Source organism: Anser anser, assembly GCF_964211835.1.
Source record: "Anser anser genome assembly, chromosome: 4".
Lineage (NCBI taxonomy): Eukaryota > Metazoa > Chordata > Aves > Anseriformes > Anatidae > Anser > Anser anser.
This window is the reverse complement of record NC_139724.1, coordinates 40,893,924-40,908,746: the sequence shown is the minus strand read 5'-3', so window position 1 is coordinate 40,908,746 and position 14,823 is coordinate 40,893,924. Positions and strand designations below refer to the sequence as shown.

General features: G+C 36.4%; 1 protein-coding gene across 1 annotated transcript in view; it reads right to left on the bottom strand.

The window, feature by feature from the left end:
- The window catches only part of LOC310898856 (uncharacterized protein), a 301,549-nt gene that overhangs the window by 82,640 nt on the left and 204,086 nt on the right, over window positions 1-14,823 (bottom strand). The window contains exon 7 of the mRNA XM_083834434.1: window positions 5,221-5,309. The gene's annotated coding sequence lies outside the window, so the exon portion shown is untranslated. The remainder of the gene's footprint in view (window positions 1-5,220; window positions 5,310-14,823) is intronic.

The following is a 14,823-nucleotide window of genomic DNA, read 5'->3' as shown; positions in this document are numbered from 1 at the left end:
GATCTAAAATGAGACAGCCTGAGAACCAGACCTCCTACAGAGATGAATCTGCTGCCCAATGTGTCAGGGATGCTTTCAAAAATGCTTATGAATTGCAAACACTTACTTATTATAAATGTTTTACCACTTCTTTCTGCATCGTATAGATGTGCATGATGAAGAAAATGAATATCACCCAAACATTTTAACAGAAAACTGCTAAATTCTTCCTGATCAGCTATGACTCTGCTCACTAGGCCACAGAGTTTCAAGTTACATTTTTCATTTCAGATTATTAAACATGAAAAATAAAGATTTAAAAACTAAATTCCTATAATAAAATAGATAGGATGGCTGACAGACCAGAATGCAGAGGTAAAAGATGATGGAAAACATAGGTTAGGAAGGCTTTTTTCTTCCTTGGAGCAAACTGTATTCAATTAAAATCTAAATAATCTAAGCCCTATATCAAAATAACTTGATTTTTAGTCAAAGGAAGATTTTAGGAATGCCATTGTTTCTAATTCAATTCTGTCCCAGTGCCTGAGCTCTCTGCTGAAAGCAGTCTGGATTTTTGTGCTCTATTCCTTTGTGGTCAGAGTGATGCTTTAGGTCTTTTCTGGACTTTCTCTCTTCCTTCATTTTCATCTCCCCCATTCTGTCTCTTACATTTCATTGTAGGGACGCCCTGTGTTCTACTCTCATTTTTTCAGGAATTCTGCACAAATTGATACAACTGGAAGCCATTACATATATATGCCCCTTAATTGACAATCATACAGAGCTCACAGGAAAGTAATAATATCCAGTTTTCTCTTGTCTAGTTACAGCCTTTGCTTCCGAACTTGAAAAGCAGCTCCACGAGGCAGGTAAGGTCAAGAAGGAAACTGATATAATTATCCCATAATTCTTCAAATACCAAGTACTATCAGACACAGTATATATAATGTAGAACTGACCAAAAGACTTTAACAGTATGGGATCTTGTATGGTATATGACTAGAAGAGATTATGGTTAGCATTAATTTATTTAGGACAAGGGAAAAAAATCACAAAATACATCCAATGCTTCTCACATAAGCTTCCATACTGTGAATATCTAGCACATAGGCACTACTCTTGGCTGGGTATGTAATATTACCTGTCTTTAGATCCCATTGCATTTATTTTAACTAGCCAGACAAACTTTTCAGGCTGAAACTTTCTCATAATTGAGGGTTTTTCAAGGCAGGGGGGAGGAAGAAGCAAGTTAAATGAAAGCAATGCAGGTATCTCATTCTGGAAATGAGATTAGGACGATGATACTGAAATCTACATACTACAGATAATACTAAACAGGTTGATTTTGCTTAGATATGTCACAGGATTGGAGCAATGAAAGGTTAGACAATACATTCAGATTTCTCTGGTACCAGGAATGCCTTCTGCTGTTTCAAATATCAGCAACTTAAAAACCTTTTTAAAATCTCTGTTCAGCTACAGTGAGTTGAAATATGACAGTAAACTTCTCTGAAGTACTTATCTACTATGAATATGTACACAGCCCCTGAATGCAAACAGTAACGGCCTTCTAGCATTATCGAGTGCACTTCAGTCTGGATTTACAGGGTGTAAATTCTCCCCTGAAGGGTGCTACACACCATCCTCTGTTGGCAAAGAGACTTCCAGCTCATTGAATTCTCCCCAAGACTGAGGAGGGACAGCAGAAAGGCTCCAGGAATAAAGTTTATGAGCAAGCAGAGGAAAGAAATGCAGGATCGTAGTATAGAAAGGAAATATACTCAAGTGTAGCAGAGTTGGTAGAGGAGGGCAGGAGGTACATGCTCTCTCTCACAGGGCTCAAGCACCCATGCAGGGCTCATGGATAAAAGGGCTGTTCATTACAGCACTGAAACTAGTGACCCAAACCATCCAAGCAAGGGGTTGCTTACACAAAATACTCCTGGGTTAAAATGCAGTAAAAGCTACAGATATTCAAGAGAGAAGTCATGGAAGGCTTGGAATAACCTCTTTCTTGACAGCCCTATTCTTGCCCCAGCGCTATGGCTTATAGATACAGAATCACGGAATATCCCAAGTTGGTATCAGGGCCCAAAGGCACTGTCTTAGGCATTGTCTTAAAAAAAAAAAAAAAAGCCTTCCTTAAAATTAGGTTACATTTAAGATATTTATTTTCTCCTGTTTTAGCTGTGCACATTCAGGGATTTTTTTTTCTACCTGTGTTCCTTCAGCACCAGCCCAAGAAACATTCACATCAATGAACATGCTAACAGAAAAGAAGTGCCCCCATGGGGGAGAGTGCCTTACATTTATTACTCTTCAGTACTTTTTCTTGTGTTATATTTTCCACTGAGCATCGAGTCCCTGCTACTTAATGGAATACAATTTAAGCTACAAAAGAAATTATAATATGATATCAAGGCAGCACTTAAAGTCGAGATGAGGATACAAAATAGACAACACGAAACAAAGCAGGATTCACCAAGCAGCACGGAGTTCACAATGTGTTCACAGCCATATCTTCAATCTGCCACTTCATGTATCACAACTCCCACCATGCTCTATTTTGAGAGCTGAGGTGGGATTAAATGAACACCCAGATCATGAATCAGTTTTTTGCATATGGATGCATTTCACCTGCAGTGCCTATATTTTGTTGTATATTTTCACATCAGTAGATGGTGACTGCTTCTTTATTTTTCTGCCTCCTTTAAAATTTACTTACATTAAAATTTTAACATAAAACTTAACGAATTAAAAATAATACAGCTGCTTCCTTTGGTGAAAATAAGATCAATCAGAAAGAAAATATGCTGTCTGTATTGGTGTTAGCAAGAATGTGTCAAAATTAAGTTTGACTGCAAAGAGTTTGCATATTTTAAATGATAATCTCTTTCCTATGTCTTAAACAATAGTAACAATAGCAATTTGTGTGAGCTGTATGTGTTTAGCTATGTAAAATGAAACTGCAATAATTAGATATATTTCAAATCAGTAGGACTCCACTATGAGAAAAATACCCATCGCTCTCTATTGCTTCAGCTGTGCATGAAGCCAGTTCAGAGACTTAAAATGTATGAGAATAAAAAAACCCAAACACTTGCAGTGTGCTACTTATCACACACTGTGACAGTGATAAATTCCCTCAGTGATTCCTAGGTGCCCTGTTGTTATCTTTAACTGCCTTCTAGCTTGTCAATCTTCTGCTTCCAGATGGTATCAGTCATTCACACAGGCAAAACCTTGCTTAGAGGGACTTACACTTTGTGCTGGTAATAGGTGTTTTATCTTCCAGTGGATTATTTGCCCACTGTTCTTGTGGAATTTCACAAAAGAAGCATCTCTGATTATCTGACAATTTATCTTTTGTACGAATCTTGTTGGAGATTGAGTTACTAGAAGGAGGTGGTTCTTTCAAAACGGAATCTCTCCCTTAGGCTCTTAGTGCAGGGTAATAAGATTTCAGCTTCAGCATCACAGAAAGTAAGGGACAGAAGAATACCTACACCTCCAAAGCATCTGATGAGGAACACCAATAATTGTGTAAACTGTGCATCCATCTGAGGTATCTAATACTACAGATAGCCCATACAAAAAGAAAAGTACAATCTGTACTGAATCTCAGTTATATTGTATATTTTTCTAGAGTTATCACATACTATGTAGAACATTTGGGGTCAGATTTTTTTTTCCTTTAATGAAAACTAGAAATATATTAACTTATTCTTGACTGTTTTCATTGTGCATCTGCTACAGAGAACCCATTATCATGTTTAGAGGCCCCACTAATTCCTCTTTTTACTGCTGGCATGTGATTATCTCTGTCTTGAAGAGATTTCAGAGCTATGTATAGGTAAAAGCATATTAACATATCAAAAAGTGCAAGCATTCTATCAACTTCATTTTATTTGATGGATTTCACAATGTCCTGACATTTTATCTGCAAATACTTTTGAAAGCAATATAGTAGTAAGGAAATGGTATTTTTTTACCTAGAACATCAGATGTCAGATAAATTTTGCATGAATACTAAGCTGTATAATAATGTAAAGTACATTCTTCCTTTAAAAAGTTCAGTTTTGTGTAGATATCTTTAATCAGTAGAAGACCTAATAACTGACTCATTGAAAAGAAAATTATACTTGTTTCACAGATCATCATGAAACATGGAGAAGAACTATCCACAGTCACTTTATACTGAACAGAGAGAGATTTATGTTTTTAATTGTAGCTAAATAAAACATTTGCCAGAATTCCTAGTCACAAGTAGGAAAGAAAAAATATATTTTTCCATTAGAAGGTTAAAATTTGGTATTCCTTAATTCCTATGATTCATGTTATGACCTCTGGTCTCTTTGGATTGATTTGTAATTTTTTTTTTTTAATTGCTTAAAGCTTCCATCTAAAGCAGGGACAAATAGATCAATGGCAGAAAAATGGAACAAGTTTGCAGCTGCTCATCTGAAGCCAGAGGGAGAAGAGGAGAAAGCTCAGTTTTAAGAATAAAGAACAAAGGACAGGAGCATAGCTGGGTAGTGCCAAAGAACTCCGAAATCCAGATGATATTTTTAAACTCAACCCATTTACAAGTCCTCTTAGTATAAGGGATTCTCTTTTTCTTTTTTTTTTTTTTTTTTTTTTGTGGGGGGGGGGGAGGAGGTGCGGAGGCGGTAGGGCTAGGAACTGTATCCTGAGGTCCTAATAAGTTACTTTGCAATAAAGGTAGTAGTCAACAACTGCACAACCCTTCCAAGACCTTATGTAGGATTTCAGAGCTTTGTAGAGGGAAAAAACAAACAGCATTTCCAGAAAAAAAACATTCCTTGTTTCTGCAGGCCAGAATCACTTTCACTAAAACTAAATGAATTGCAGAATGAATTGCAGGAATAAATGCAAGAGTTTTCACTAAACCCAGTATAGTTCACGTCTCTTCTACTCAGCACTTTTCAGTAGAGAATAAAAAATAGAATAAAAATGGGGATGCAATAAAATCTGCTAACTGCAATATCTTCTACAGGTCAAAATCAAGTTGTCTAGCATACTTCTGATGATTTGAGGTAGTCTTTTCAGGTCAAATCATAAAAAAAAATAGCCAGAGTTGCTCTTGATCTCTGTAAGACGAAGAGTAACTTGAGATGCTGGCTGAGAGAGAAGGGGCAGCAGCCTTGTCACAGTGCCTTTGAGACATTTGAATTTGCAGTGTCATAATTAACAAGATCCATTATCATGTTTGTTCCTTACCTACAGAAGAACAACTATCCCTCCAAACAGATGTGTTTAAGGTCCTCAAGGGTAAGGTCCTGGTATCTGAATGCCTGTTTTTCCACTTTCTGCAAGAGGAAAACAGGTCTATAGTATTTTCATAAGAAAAATATACATAAGAGCAAATAATAACAAGGAAGATAGTGATAAAAATAATCAATAACACTAGTAGCAATATTTGGGATTAGTAATAGAAAGTTGCTTTCAACTCTCACCCTTATGCTTTATACTAACAGGAAGTATTTTAAAATTTTATTTTGAAAGTAAGATCGTATCATTCCAGCAGAAGAAATACATTATAGTCACAATAAATAATGAGACTACTTTGAATCACTTAATCTGAAGATGTCAAAATATTTTGAAAATATTAATGAGTTTGTTAATCAAAGACACAACTTCCTATGAGGTACAGTAATATATTTGTCCAGAAAAAGGGATACCTTGGTCTCTCAGTGCCATCATAGCACAAGGGAAGAAAAAGGAATTCAAAGTAATTCTTCACATGTCTTTAAAAACAGATTTTACCTAGCCAAAGCCCAATAAAGAGGAAAAAAAGTTCCTACTCTGTTGTGTAACTAACACTTTCATTCAAAGAAAACAATGTTAGTTTTTCTTCTCATCTTTCATTTTTTGCTTGTTTGTTAGCAGAAATGTGTCTAGGTTTTCTTTTTTTGTTGTCATTTCTTTTTACTTTTGTACTTGTTGCTTAATTTTGATTTTTTTGATTTTAAAGCTGACGTCTTACAAAGGCTGAGAAATGCTGACTGAAGTCATCTAGTCTTTCCATTGATAATGATTTCAATATGCATATTGATTCTAATAACATGATCTTTGAAAGTGTAAACCTTTTCACCTAGAGTTATTACTATGTTTATTAAAACATTGACAAGTGTAAAACATAACCTTTCCTATCCCTATGCTTCGTGCCTCCAGAACTGGCCACTGAAAATACAGATATTTTTTAATGAATACCCCTCCCACAGATCATCACTTACAGATATTTTTTGCCAATTGATACCATCATATATGTGGCAGAGCCAAGAAGAAAATTAAAAATATAGGGAAAAAACTGCAAAAATAATAAACAAAAGCTACAGGAAAACCTGAATATTTTTCAGATTATGAATAAAACACAAGTGAAGAAAAGCTATAGTAATACCAAATTTCTGGAATCCTAAAATTCCTTTACCTGGAGGTCTTAAACTTTGCTAGCCATTGGCATCAGGTTTTCTTACAAGCAAAAGAAGAAATGGAAAACCAGAATGAGTATGAGTGATTAAATGGATACTTGATCATGGTTCCAAAGGCAATAGGAAAAATGAAAACAAGATTTCCTCTGTGAATGTCAACATTCACTCCCTGTATATGTATTTACATGACATGGCTTCATCAGAAGACTTTCTGAGCCAAGGAAAAAAAAATTAAAAAAAAAAATCAGATTTAGGGTTACAGAAAACTTTGCATTTGCACTACTATTAGGCTTTTAAAAAATATTCATTCTTTTTTTTCAGGAAATGCTCACACAGAAATCTCTCTCTCCCCCCCATAGCTTCAAATATGTTAATTTGTCACTCACTCTGCCATTATTCTGAAGCTCTATGTTATTTTTTTCCCTTGCCTTGTTCTTTATCATTCCACTTATTTCACTGAAACTCTTTGGAGAGCCTGCAGAAGTAATTTGTAGCCACATAACAGCTGGTTTAGATTTTGTCAAGCTTTCTGTTACATTTTAGTGTGCTTTTGGATTATGTTGTCTTGTGCTTAATGTGTGTAATCCATGTCTGTATTAAAAGGATACTTGACCGCATTTGGTGTAAATAGCAGTGCCATCTAGTTGCATGAAGACAACCAGTAAATCAGCTTACAATTAGTGTGCTTCATTTTATCCAAGAGACTAATACTAATCCATAGTGCTAAGGATCACGATAGCAATGCCTTTAATTAAATATAACTTTACGGTTATAACAAATGTAGCCCTTGAATTCTGACACAGTTAGTTAAATTGAAAGATGTGTAATCCCACTAGTCTAGGAATTAGTATTGTTGTAACCAATAATAGAGTGGAAAAGCATTAGGAAAAAAAAAAATAGAAACTGGCCCATTTTAGGGGTTGATACCTACAATGCAGCTTCCTTAATCCTCTCCAGATGGTTACCAATACGTTAGCAGCTACTATCCAAAAAATAAATAAATAAAAATAGAAATTCTTATGATTTTTGTCACTAGCAGTGTTTTCGTCAGAAAAGCAGTTACGAAACAAGGCGGACTCCACAGCCCTGTGCTTAAGTTCCTCCTGTCTCTTCCCAGCACAAAGAATAAGAAGGAGGGGGCGGACAAAGGTGATGTTAGTTACCTTGGTGTTTCCAGTACTCCCCAGAAATTTAGTCATCCACAGATTTGCCCTGATGCTATTCTGAGCATTGGAGCAGAGAAAGCTCACTCTGCCAAACCACTTCCCTTCCCTTCCTGAGCTACCTATGACACATTCTCCACCCAGCCGTGATACGAGTGCATACCAGCAGATGTAAAAAGGCCAATGTACTACAGCTCTTCATCTCTTACAGATATATAACTGGAATTTAAGATAAGTACCATGAACGAATATTCTTACTTGCTCTTCCCTGTTGCTGTCTTATGAACGGTTGTTTATTGACTATCACCATTCAAAAACAATGTTTATTGAGGTGATTTGAATGAAAAACTTCTGGCTTGGTGAAGTAGCATTTTCTATCTAAACACATTTTAGATATTTTCTGACCCTTTCTGCTCTGGTAAGCTGCCTTGTTCCATCATGTCAAATGATTTGGACTATTATTTCAAACTATTATTAAGAGAAGAGTTGCAAAAGAACTGCACAGATACTGCTGTAACCAACACTATAGAGAAGGCACGAGTCACCACTGCTGAGAAATCAGAGTTCTGCAGACGCAGTCAAGTTCTGAATTTTGATTTATATTCTCCACAACACAGGAAATGTGATCTCTTTTCTTTGATATTTTTGCAAAAACATGAGCCAGAGACACAGAAGGACACCCACCACCTGGTCCTGGTGGGCTCAGAGGAGCTCTAGGGCACATTTGCACATGGCTGTTCACAGCTCCCCCAGCTTGCACCACAGCTACACCCAATCCAAATACTTGCTAATGTCAGCATCACACACATCAGAAGAAGCTTCCAGAAGCTCTGAAGTAAGCAGATATGGGGTAACCTGGGACAAGGAAAGCTCAGCAGGCATGCTTGTTCTTGACCTGCAAGCCTGCTCCCAGGTTATATTTTAAAACTGAAAGTCCCACATAGTCATAATACAAATATGAAAAACCTCATTTTATCAAAAAAAGTGATTATTACTGCTTTTATTATATTCTTCCAGTCTATAATACTAAAAAACTTTCTTCTCGGCATCTTTCCTAGATAGGACTCATTATATTTAAATGACTGCCCTGCAACTTGCCAAACTTTAATGATTGTAAAGATGAAAACTATATTTTAGCTCACGGTGAATGAGCTCATTCTATCATTTTAAAACAGTTATTGAAAAGTTTAGCTTCCTTCCAAAAAGTTTGTGATGATTGTAAAATTGTTTTTTCACCTAATGGTAAATTCACAGACCAGTAAACAATACTTGGCTGTAACTTTACATCGTGTCAAAAAAGCTACCGTTAGGTGTCATTTATTATTATATTATTTGTGCTTTGTTTCAGATGCTTATGTTTGTAAATATGTTATTTATTATTTTTAATATGATTCCCTGACATTTCAGTGGAATATGCTGACATACTACTCATATCTCTGGAAAATTAGACGCTACACAAATCAAGTAAGTTTAGCAGGAATATCATTTTATAAGTGTAAGCAATTTCTATAAATGTCAAAATATCTCTCATTTCATTACACTGGGAGCCAAATGTCTTCCATTTTAATTTTATTTTTAAATTTATATTTTTAAAAAGTATTATGTATGTTTTCTAGTAGAAGATGTTGAACTTTAAGAATTAAGATATATCAGTCAATAACTTACTATTTTGCCTTACACAGGATATACATTATACAGGATATACATTATACATTGTTTGGTTTTGCTTCCTTTCAGAACACCACCAAATTCCAGGCGTCTTTCATGCCTTCATTGTCATGGTCACTGTATTTGTTTCAAAATTAGCCTGCATTACATGGGAGATATCTAAGAGAAAACAGGCTGGGAAGGAGTGGTTGATTGTTACAAACAGTAGGATAATCTTTAACACATGGCACATTCCCATGCTGGCTTTACAGCTAATACTCCTGAGCATTTTACGGCTAAAATACAAAGGAGTCTGTGGTGTTGTTAGGCCTTAATACTTTTAAAGACACATTGAGTGTTAATGGGGTCCTCTGGATTTAAAGCTTTGTTGTTTATTACACCCAGACTGCCTGGGTTTTCTCTAATGACCTTCTCCAGCAAGTCCCCTAATTCCTGACCTGATGCTAAAGTCAGACAGCCCTGGATTATCCTCGTCCCTGCCTGCAGCAGGCTCAGTTCAGCAGCACAGGCTCATTCTCTTCACCCCCGAAACTATGCTCTGGGCTCCCAGAACGTTTGCACATGTATCTTATTGATCCTGATCCTTACAAAAGGACATGTTAGGAAAAACTTATCTTTTGTCATGCCTCTGTAGATGCCTACAGAGAGCTGCCATACTCAGCTACATCTGCTCAAAGGCTGCTCTCTCCCCAACCTTTGCACAGCCCAACAACCTATCCCAGCAACAGCATGTGCCATATAACTATACAGTATAACGTACAAACTAATTAATCCACAGAAGACCAAAGGGAGATTGGAAGGGCTACATAAAAGCACAAAACCAAATAATTCATCCAAGTTCCCAAATCCAGTTGCATGCGCCGTTACTGTACCAGTACAAGATGCAGGTACAGCTCAGCAATTCTAGTTTTTCATCCCTGCTTCCACACAAAAGTAATCCAGGCAGAGGCAGGAGCTGCAGCATACTAAATATCCCAGGAATTATTCCTGGACTAAGGTTCAGCGCCCTCTGTCATTTAAATCAGCAACAATGTTCCCACTGCTGTTCGTGGCATGTGTCTGGGCTGCTATAGCACTGCAAGTGAGAGATCAGTCACAGCTGAACATTCAGGTGTTCATAGCCACTGCAAAATGAAATCTGTAACCGTGAATTTCTAATTATTTCTAATAGACTTGTCTTGTCCATTCCACAAAAACACCTTCACTTCCATCTTGGCCAGTTCCACCTCCCACACCTCTGTCAGGTTTTACTCACAGCTGCCGCACTTTATTTTTAAGATTTTGAGATGGGGATTTCGAAGAAACTTAAGGGTTTCTGTTGGCTGTTCAAATCTCATTGAAATTCAAAGATAAGTGCCTAACTCCTTTAGAGCACTTGAAAATCATGAATTAAACTCTCACAGGCATGGACTAATTTTACCACATGCATTCTTGATTTGAAGAACAACATTTTGTGTTCAAAATTGCTATGTATTTTTTCATAATACAAATAACATTACCTTCTTACATATCTAGAGCTGGCTAATCTCATGGGTATCAGAGAGAGTTCATCTCAGACCTGCATAGGGAAGATCCTGGACTTAGCAGGAGCCTCTGGAGAGCTCAGTTTAATTTCCTGCTGTACTGGCAGCTCTGTATCGTGTCAAAATGAGTCAGTTAGGATCAGATCTTTAATGGTACTTCAGTACCTAACTCTCACTGAAAAAGTAAGATTCAGATGCCTAAATACCTCAGACTGGGGCCATATTAGCTTAGTTTCCCAAACAAATTATGGTACCTAACAAGTAGCTTAGATAGATTTGGGGAACTAACTTCAGTAGTCCAATTCTCAAAATCTGAAAACAAAAACAAACAAAAAATATATTTCAGTTGGTATCTGTGGATACCTATATGCTTTTGCTTAAAAATCTTTTATTGAGCAGTAAATATTTGCCTGTGTCTGTATTGGGAAGTGCCTCTGTGTTGTAAATGAATGAAAACATTTGTGCTTATTTTTCTAAAATGACAAATATTCCTGACATCTCTACTAAGTTGCTTATTGGGCAGAGTGAATTACGTCAGAAACTGTGGTCATGGGCTATTTACATTTGCAAGTTATACCCAAAGGAGGAAGCTGCAGCAAAACCCTACCTTTTCAATGGTAGCTCAGGTGCTGAATCAGTAAGCCAGCATGCCAAAGATGCATTCAATGGCTCCTTCCACCTGAAACAGTTCAAACTCACATCCCAGAAGAATGCTACATCTCCCAGATGTATATGACAGACAGGGTGCAGAGCATTTTTTTAAATCCTAATATATTAAAATATATATTTCCCACATAGACCAAGAATCTGTATTGCATTGATTTAAGCATGTAGCACAAAAGACACAATTCTGCTTCTAATCTTGGTTCCAAAGACTATCTATGTATTTTACACTCAATATTTATTTCTTAAAATGTTTTAGTAGTTCTTTAAGTTTTTGTTTCTTACAAAGCAGCAACTACGCCTAACTTTATATTGTGACAAAATACTTTGTAAACTAACCACAGATTCTGATTACTGGAGCTTCCTCTCCCAGATATCTCCCATTCTTCTGCCTGCTGGGGTTGTGACTTCTAATGAGTCAGATTTGCTTGTTCAGAAGATTTATATGCAGCTCTCTGCGAATAACACTCTTAAAAAATTAACCAGATTTTTTTTTTTTTCTGGAACCTTACTTTTGATACACTAACAAGACATGACATATGCCCACATGTTGTAACATATGACAGTGTACAGTGATACGTTTCCATTAGGTTCTTACAGTGCTGTTACTCCTAAAATCCTTCCCAGGTTAAAAAATGCCTATCGTGTTAAGCAAACCCATAGAACTTTTGTTTGTTTGATTTGAATGGTTCATACCTTTGACCTATTCCAAACATCTGTGGTGCCAAAAGTTATTCTCAGTTGAAATACTTCTTACAGCACAGAAAATGGGTATGAGATTTGCTTAAATTCTCCAGCCAACTAACAATTTCTCTCAAGAATTAATTACAACAAATAAAGACAGAAGATGTTCGTTACTCATTACTTATTTAATTCATTCAGGAGTTTATCTTGCAGTAGTTCCCAATTCTCTCTTTACCCTGAATCATTTCACATTTTTCCTTAGTATTTCTATTTTAAGTACAGAAACCTCCCGTTTCAAGTGAATGAACCTCTTTGTTCTGTAAGCTTTGATAAATGAGAACATTAGATACACCCAACAGCCTAATGAAATTCCACACCTTGGTTTGGATGCTATCAAATGTGCTGCAGATTGTTTATTTCCCAGAGTGTGATTACTTGGAGAAAAATCTCATCTTTGATAATGGTGCTAAACAATGCGTAGCTTCATTGATATTTAATAGAAAACATACTTAAAACAACACTGTTGGAGTATATCTTTTGTACCCAACAGCTGTTCAGTTTAAAAAGACAGAAGTACAATACTGTATTGTATACTTGAATTACACATTTAGTTTAAGGGATAAGAATCCCAGTAGCAGATGGCATTCCAGGCTGTCTAACATAGCAGGGGAAAGAAAAAATATAAAGCAGGCCAATAGTCTGTCTTGATGTTATAAATCAACAGACTGGTTACTGCTGAACACATGAAGATTAATACATCAAAATCTGTGGGTTATTTCTGACAAATGAAAGTAGAAAACATTTCATTGTGTGGACCATGTCATGACAAAACTGTGCCTGAAACTCTGCTTCTCAGAGAAACTCTTGCTAACTGTAGTTTCTCTAGTGTTTCTCATTAAGTGCAATTACAGATCTTGCATTGAATTTTGGGGAAAGAAACCTGGGTACAGATTCTCTACTCCCAGGAAAGTCCAGGTGTTGCAGTGCGACACAGTGTGGGAATCCTGATTCGCAGGCACATCATCCCATAGTCAAACTGAGCTACACAGCTAGAAATTATGCAGCTACAAAGCGAATCAGGGAACCATGAATGTCGAAATATCTGCTGTAATCATATTTTATTCCAGGAGAGCACCCCTCCCAGCCTGATTTCAACTATACGACAGCATCAGACTAGCTGACAGATTTTAATCCCTAGTGGACAAATAAAGGCATATGGTATGAGAAATCTTCCTTAGAGCTGGAGGAATTAAATCAGCTTCCTCAATTGAAACAAGTATCCTCAAGAATTCAGGACCGGTTCTGGATTTGTTTACTTTGAAAGTTTTGCTGTACTGTAGATTAGGACAGTGACTTTTAAATTACTGTACGTAGGGCCCCTTTGAAAGCTGAGGTACCTCTGGTATACATCCATATACATATGGGAATGATATTTCACACACACAACATGTGAATCCATGCAGAAGGACACAAATACACAACACACAAATTGCTCTAAAGAAGTTACTTGGTGAACAAAATGCAAAAGCAGAGCTTTTGCATCCGCAGCACTCTCTCAGGTCTAAGTAGAAAGTTCATGCTTAAGTTTTGTTCTTCAGTGTGCATTAATTTTTCCCTATGCATGACCCTGAAGCCTTCCTGTGTGAGATGTTGAACAGACCATTGATAAGCTTCCTTTAGCAACCAAAACGTAGCTTGTCTTGTTTGACAAGAATAGAGTCCTCCGAGATTAAGACAGCTTTTAGTCATCAATTGCATATTAAGACCAAATAGTTCACAGTTAAATTGGATGCCACTATGGAAAATACTGTTAACAACGTGTAATCATGTAATAAACCCTTAAAGAAAAGAGGTGAGTTGCAAAAAATAAAAACAAAAAATAGAAACCTGCAAAAGAATTCATAGAAGAAACAATTATTCACTGATCACCTGAATTCCAGTACTGTGCCTTACCCAGCTCTCTACTGCTATTTTCAGGAGCACCTGCTTAAATACCTGTTAGCTTATGGGATCATCTCCAGTCACTTTTGGAGAATTTGTTTATTACTATAGACCGCTCAGTGCTGAAAAATTCCTTGCTGGGTGGGGAGGACAATATTGATACAGCTTCACTGATGTCATAAAATGGTCCTCTTCTCCCGTTTTATTTGTCTTCAGTTACATTTACTGAGTTGTCCTAAAGTGATTCTGCGCTGCCATTGCTGTTTTCATTACAGTAAATGCAACGTAATTACATCTATAATTCACAATTTGTAATTATAATATCATTATAAAATTATAAAGGAGCATTTATAAACAACATCTATTTCAAATAAATCATGAAAGAATAAAAATTAAAGTATATGTCTATAGAAGACTAATTCTTGTTAATGAAAGTCAACATGATCAGAGGATGATTTTTAAGTACTCAGTATTTAGAGCTCATACCATTTCTTCCTGTGCTACAATATATTTGTTGTAGTAAGTTTCCTTATAAGTTTAAAAAACATACTTTAAGGAAAAAGAGCAAGTAAAATGAAACAAAAGGTTTGTTTGGTTTAACCTGAGGCTAGGTCTTTCTCTTGGCTAAAGAGAAAAAAATATATGGAGGAATAGGGAACAGAAGGTAGAGTACACCTGAGATACAACACACCTGTATCTCCTGGGATGCCCTCCAGAAAACATCTGTTTTGAATACATTTGTCAAGGGAA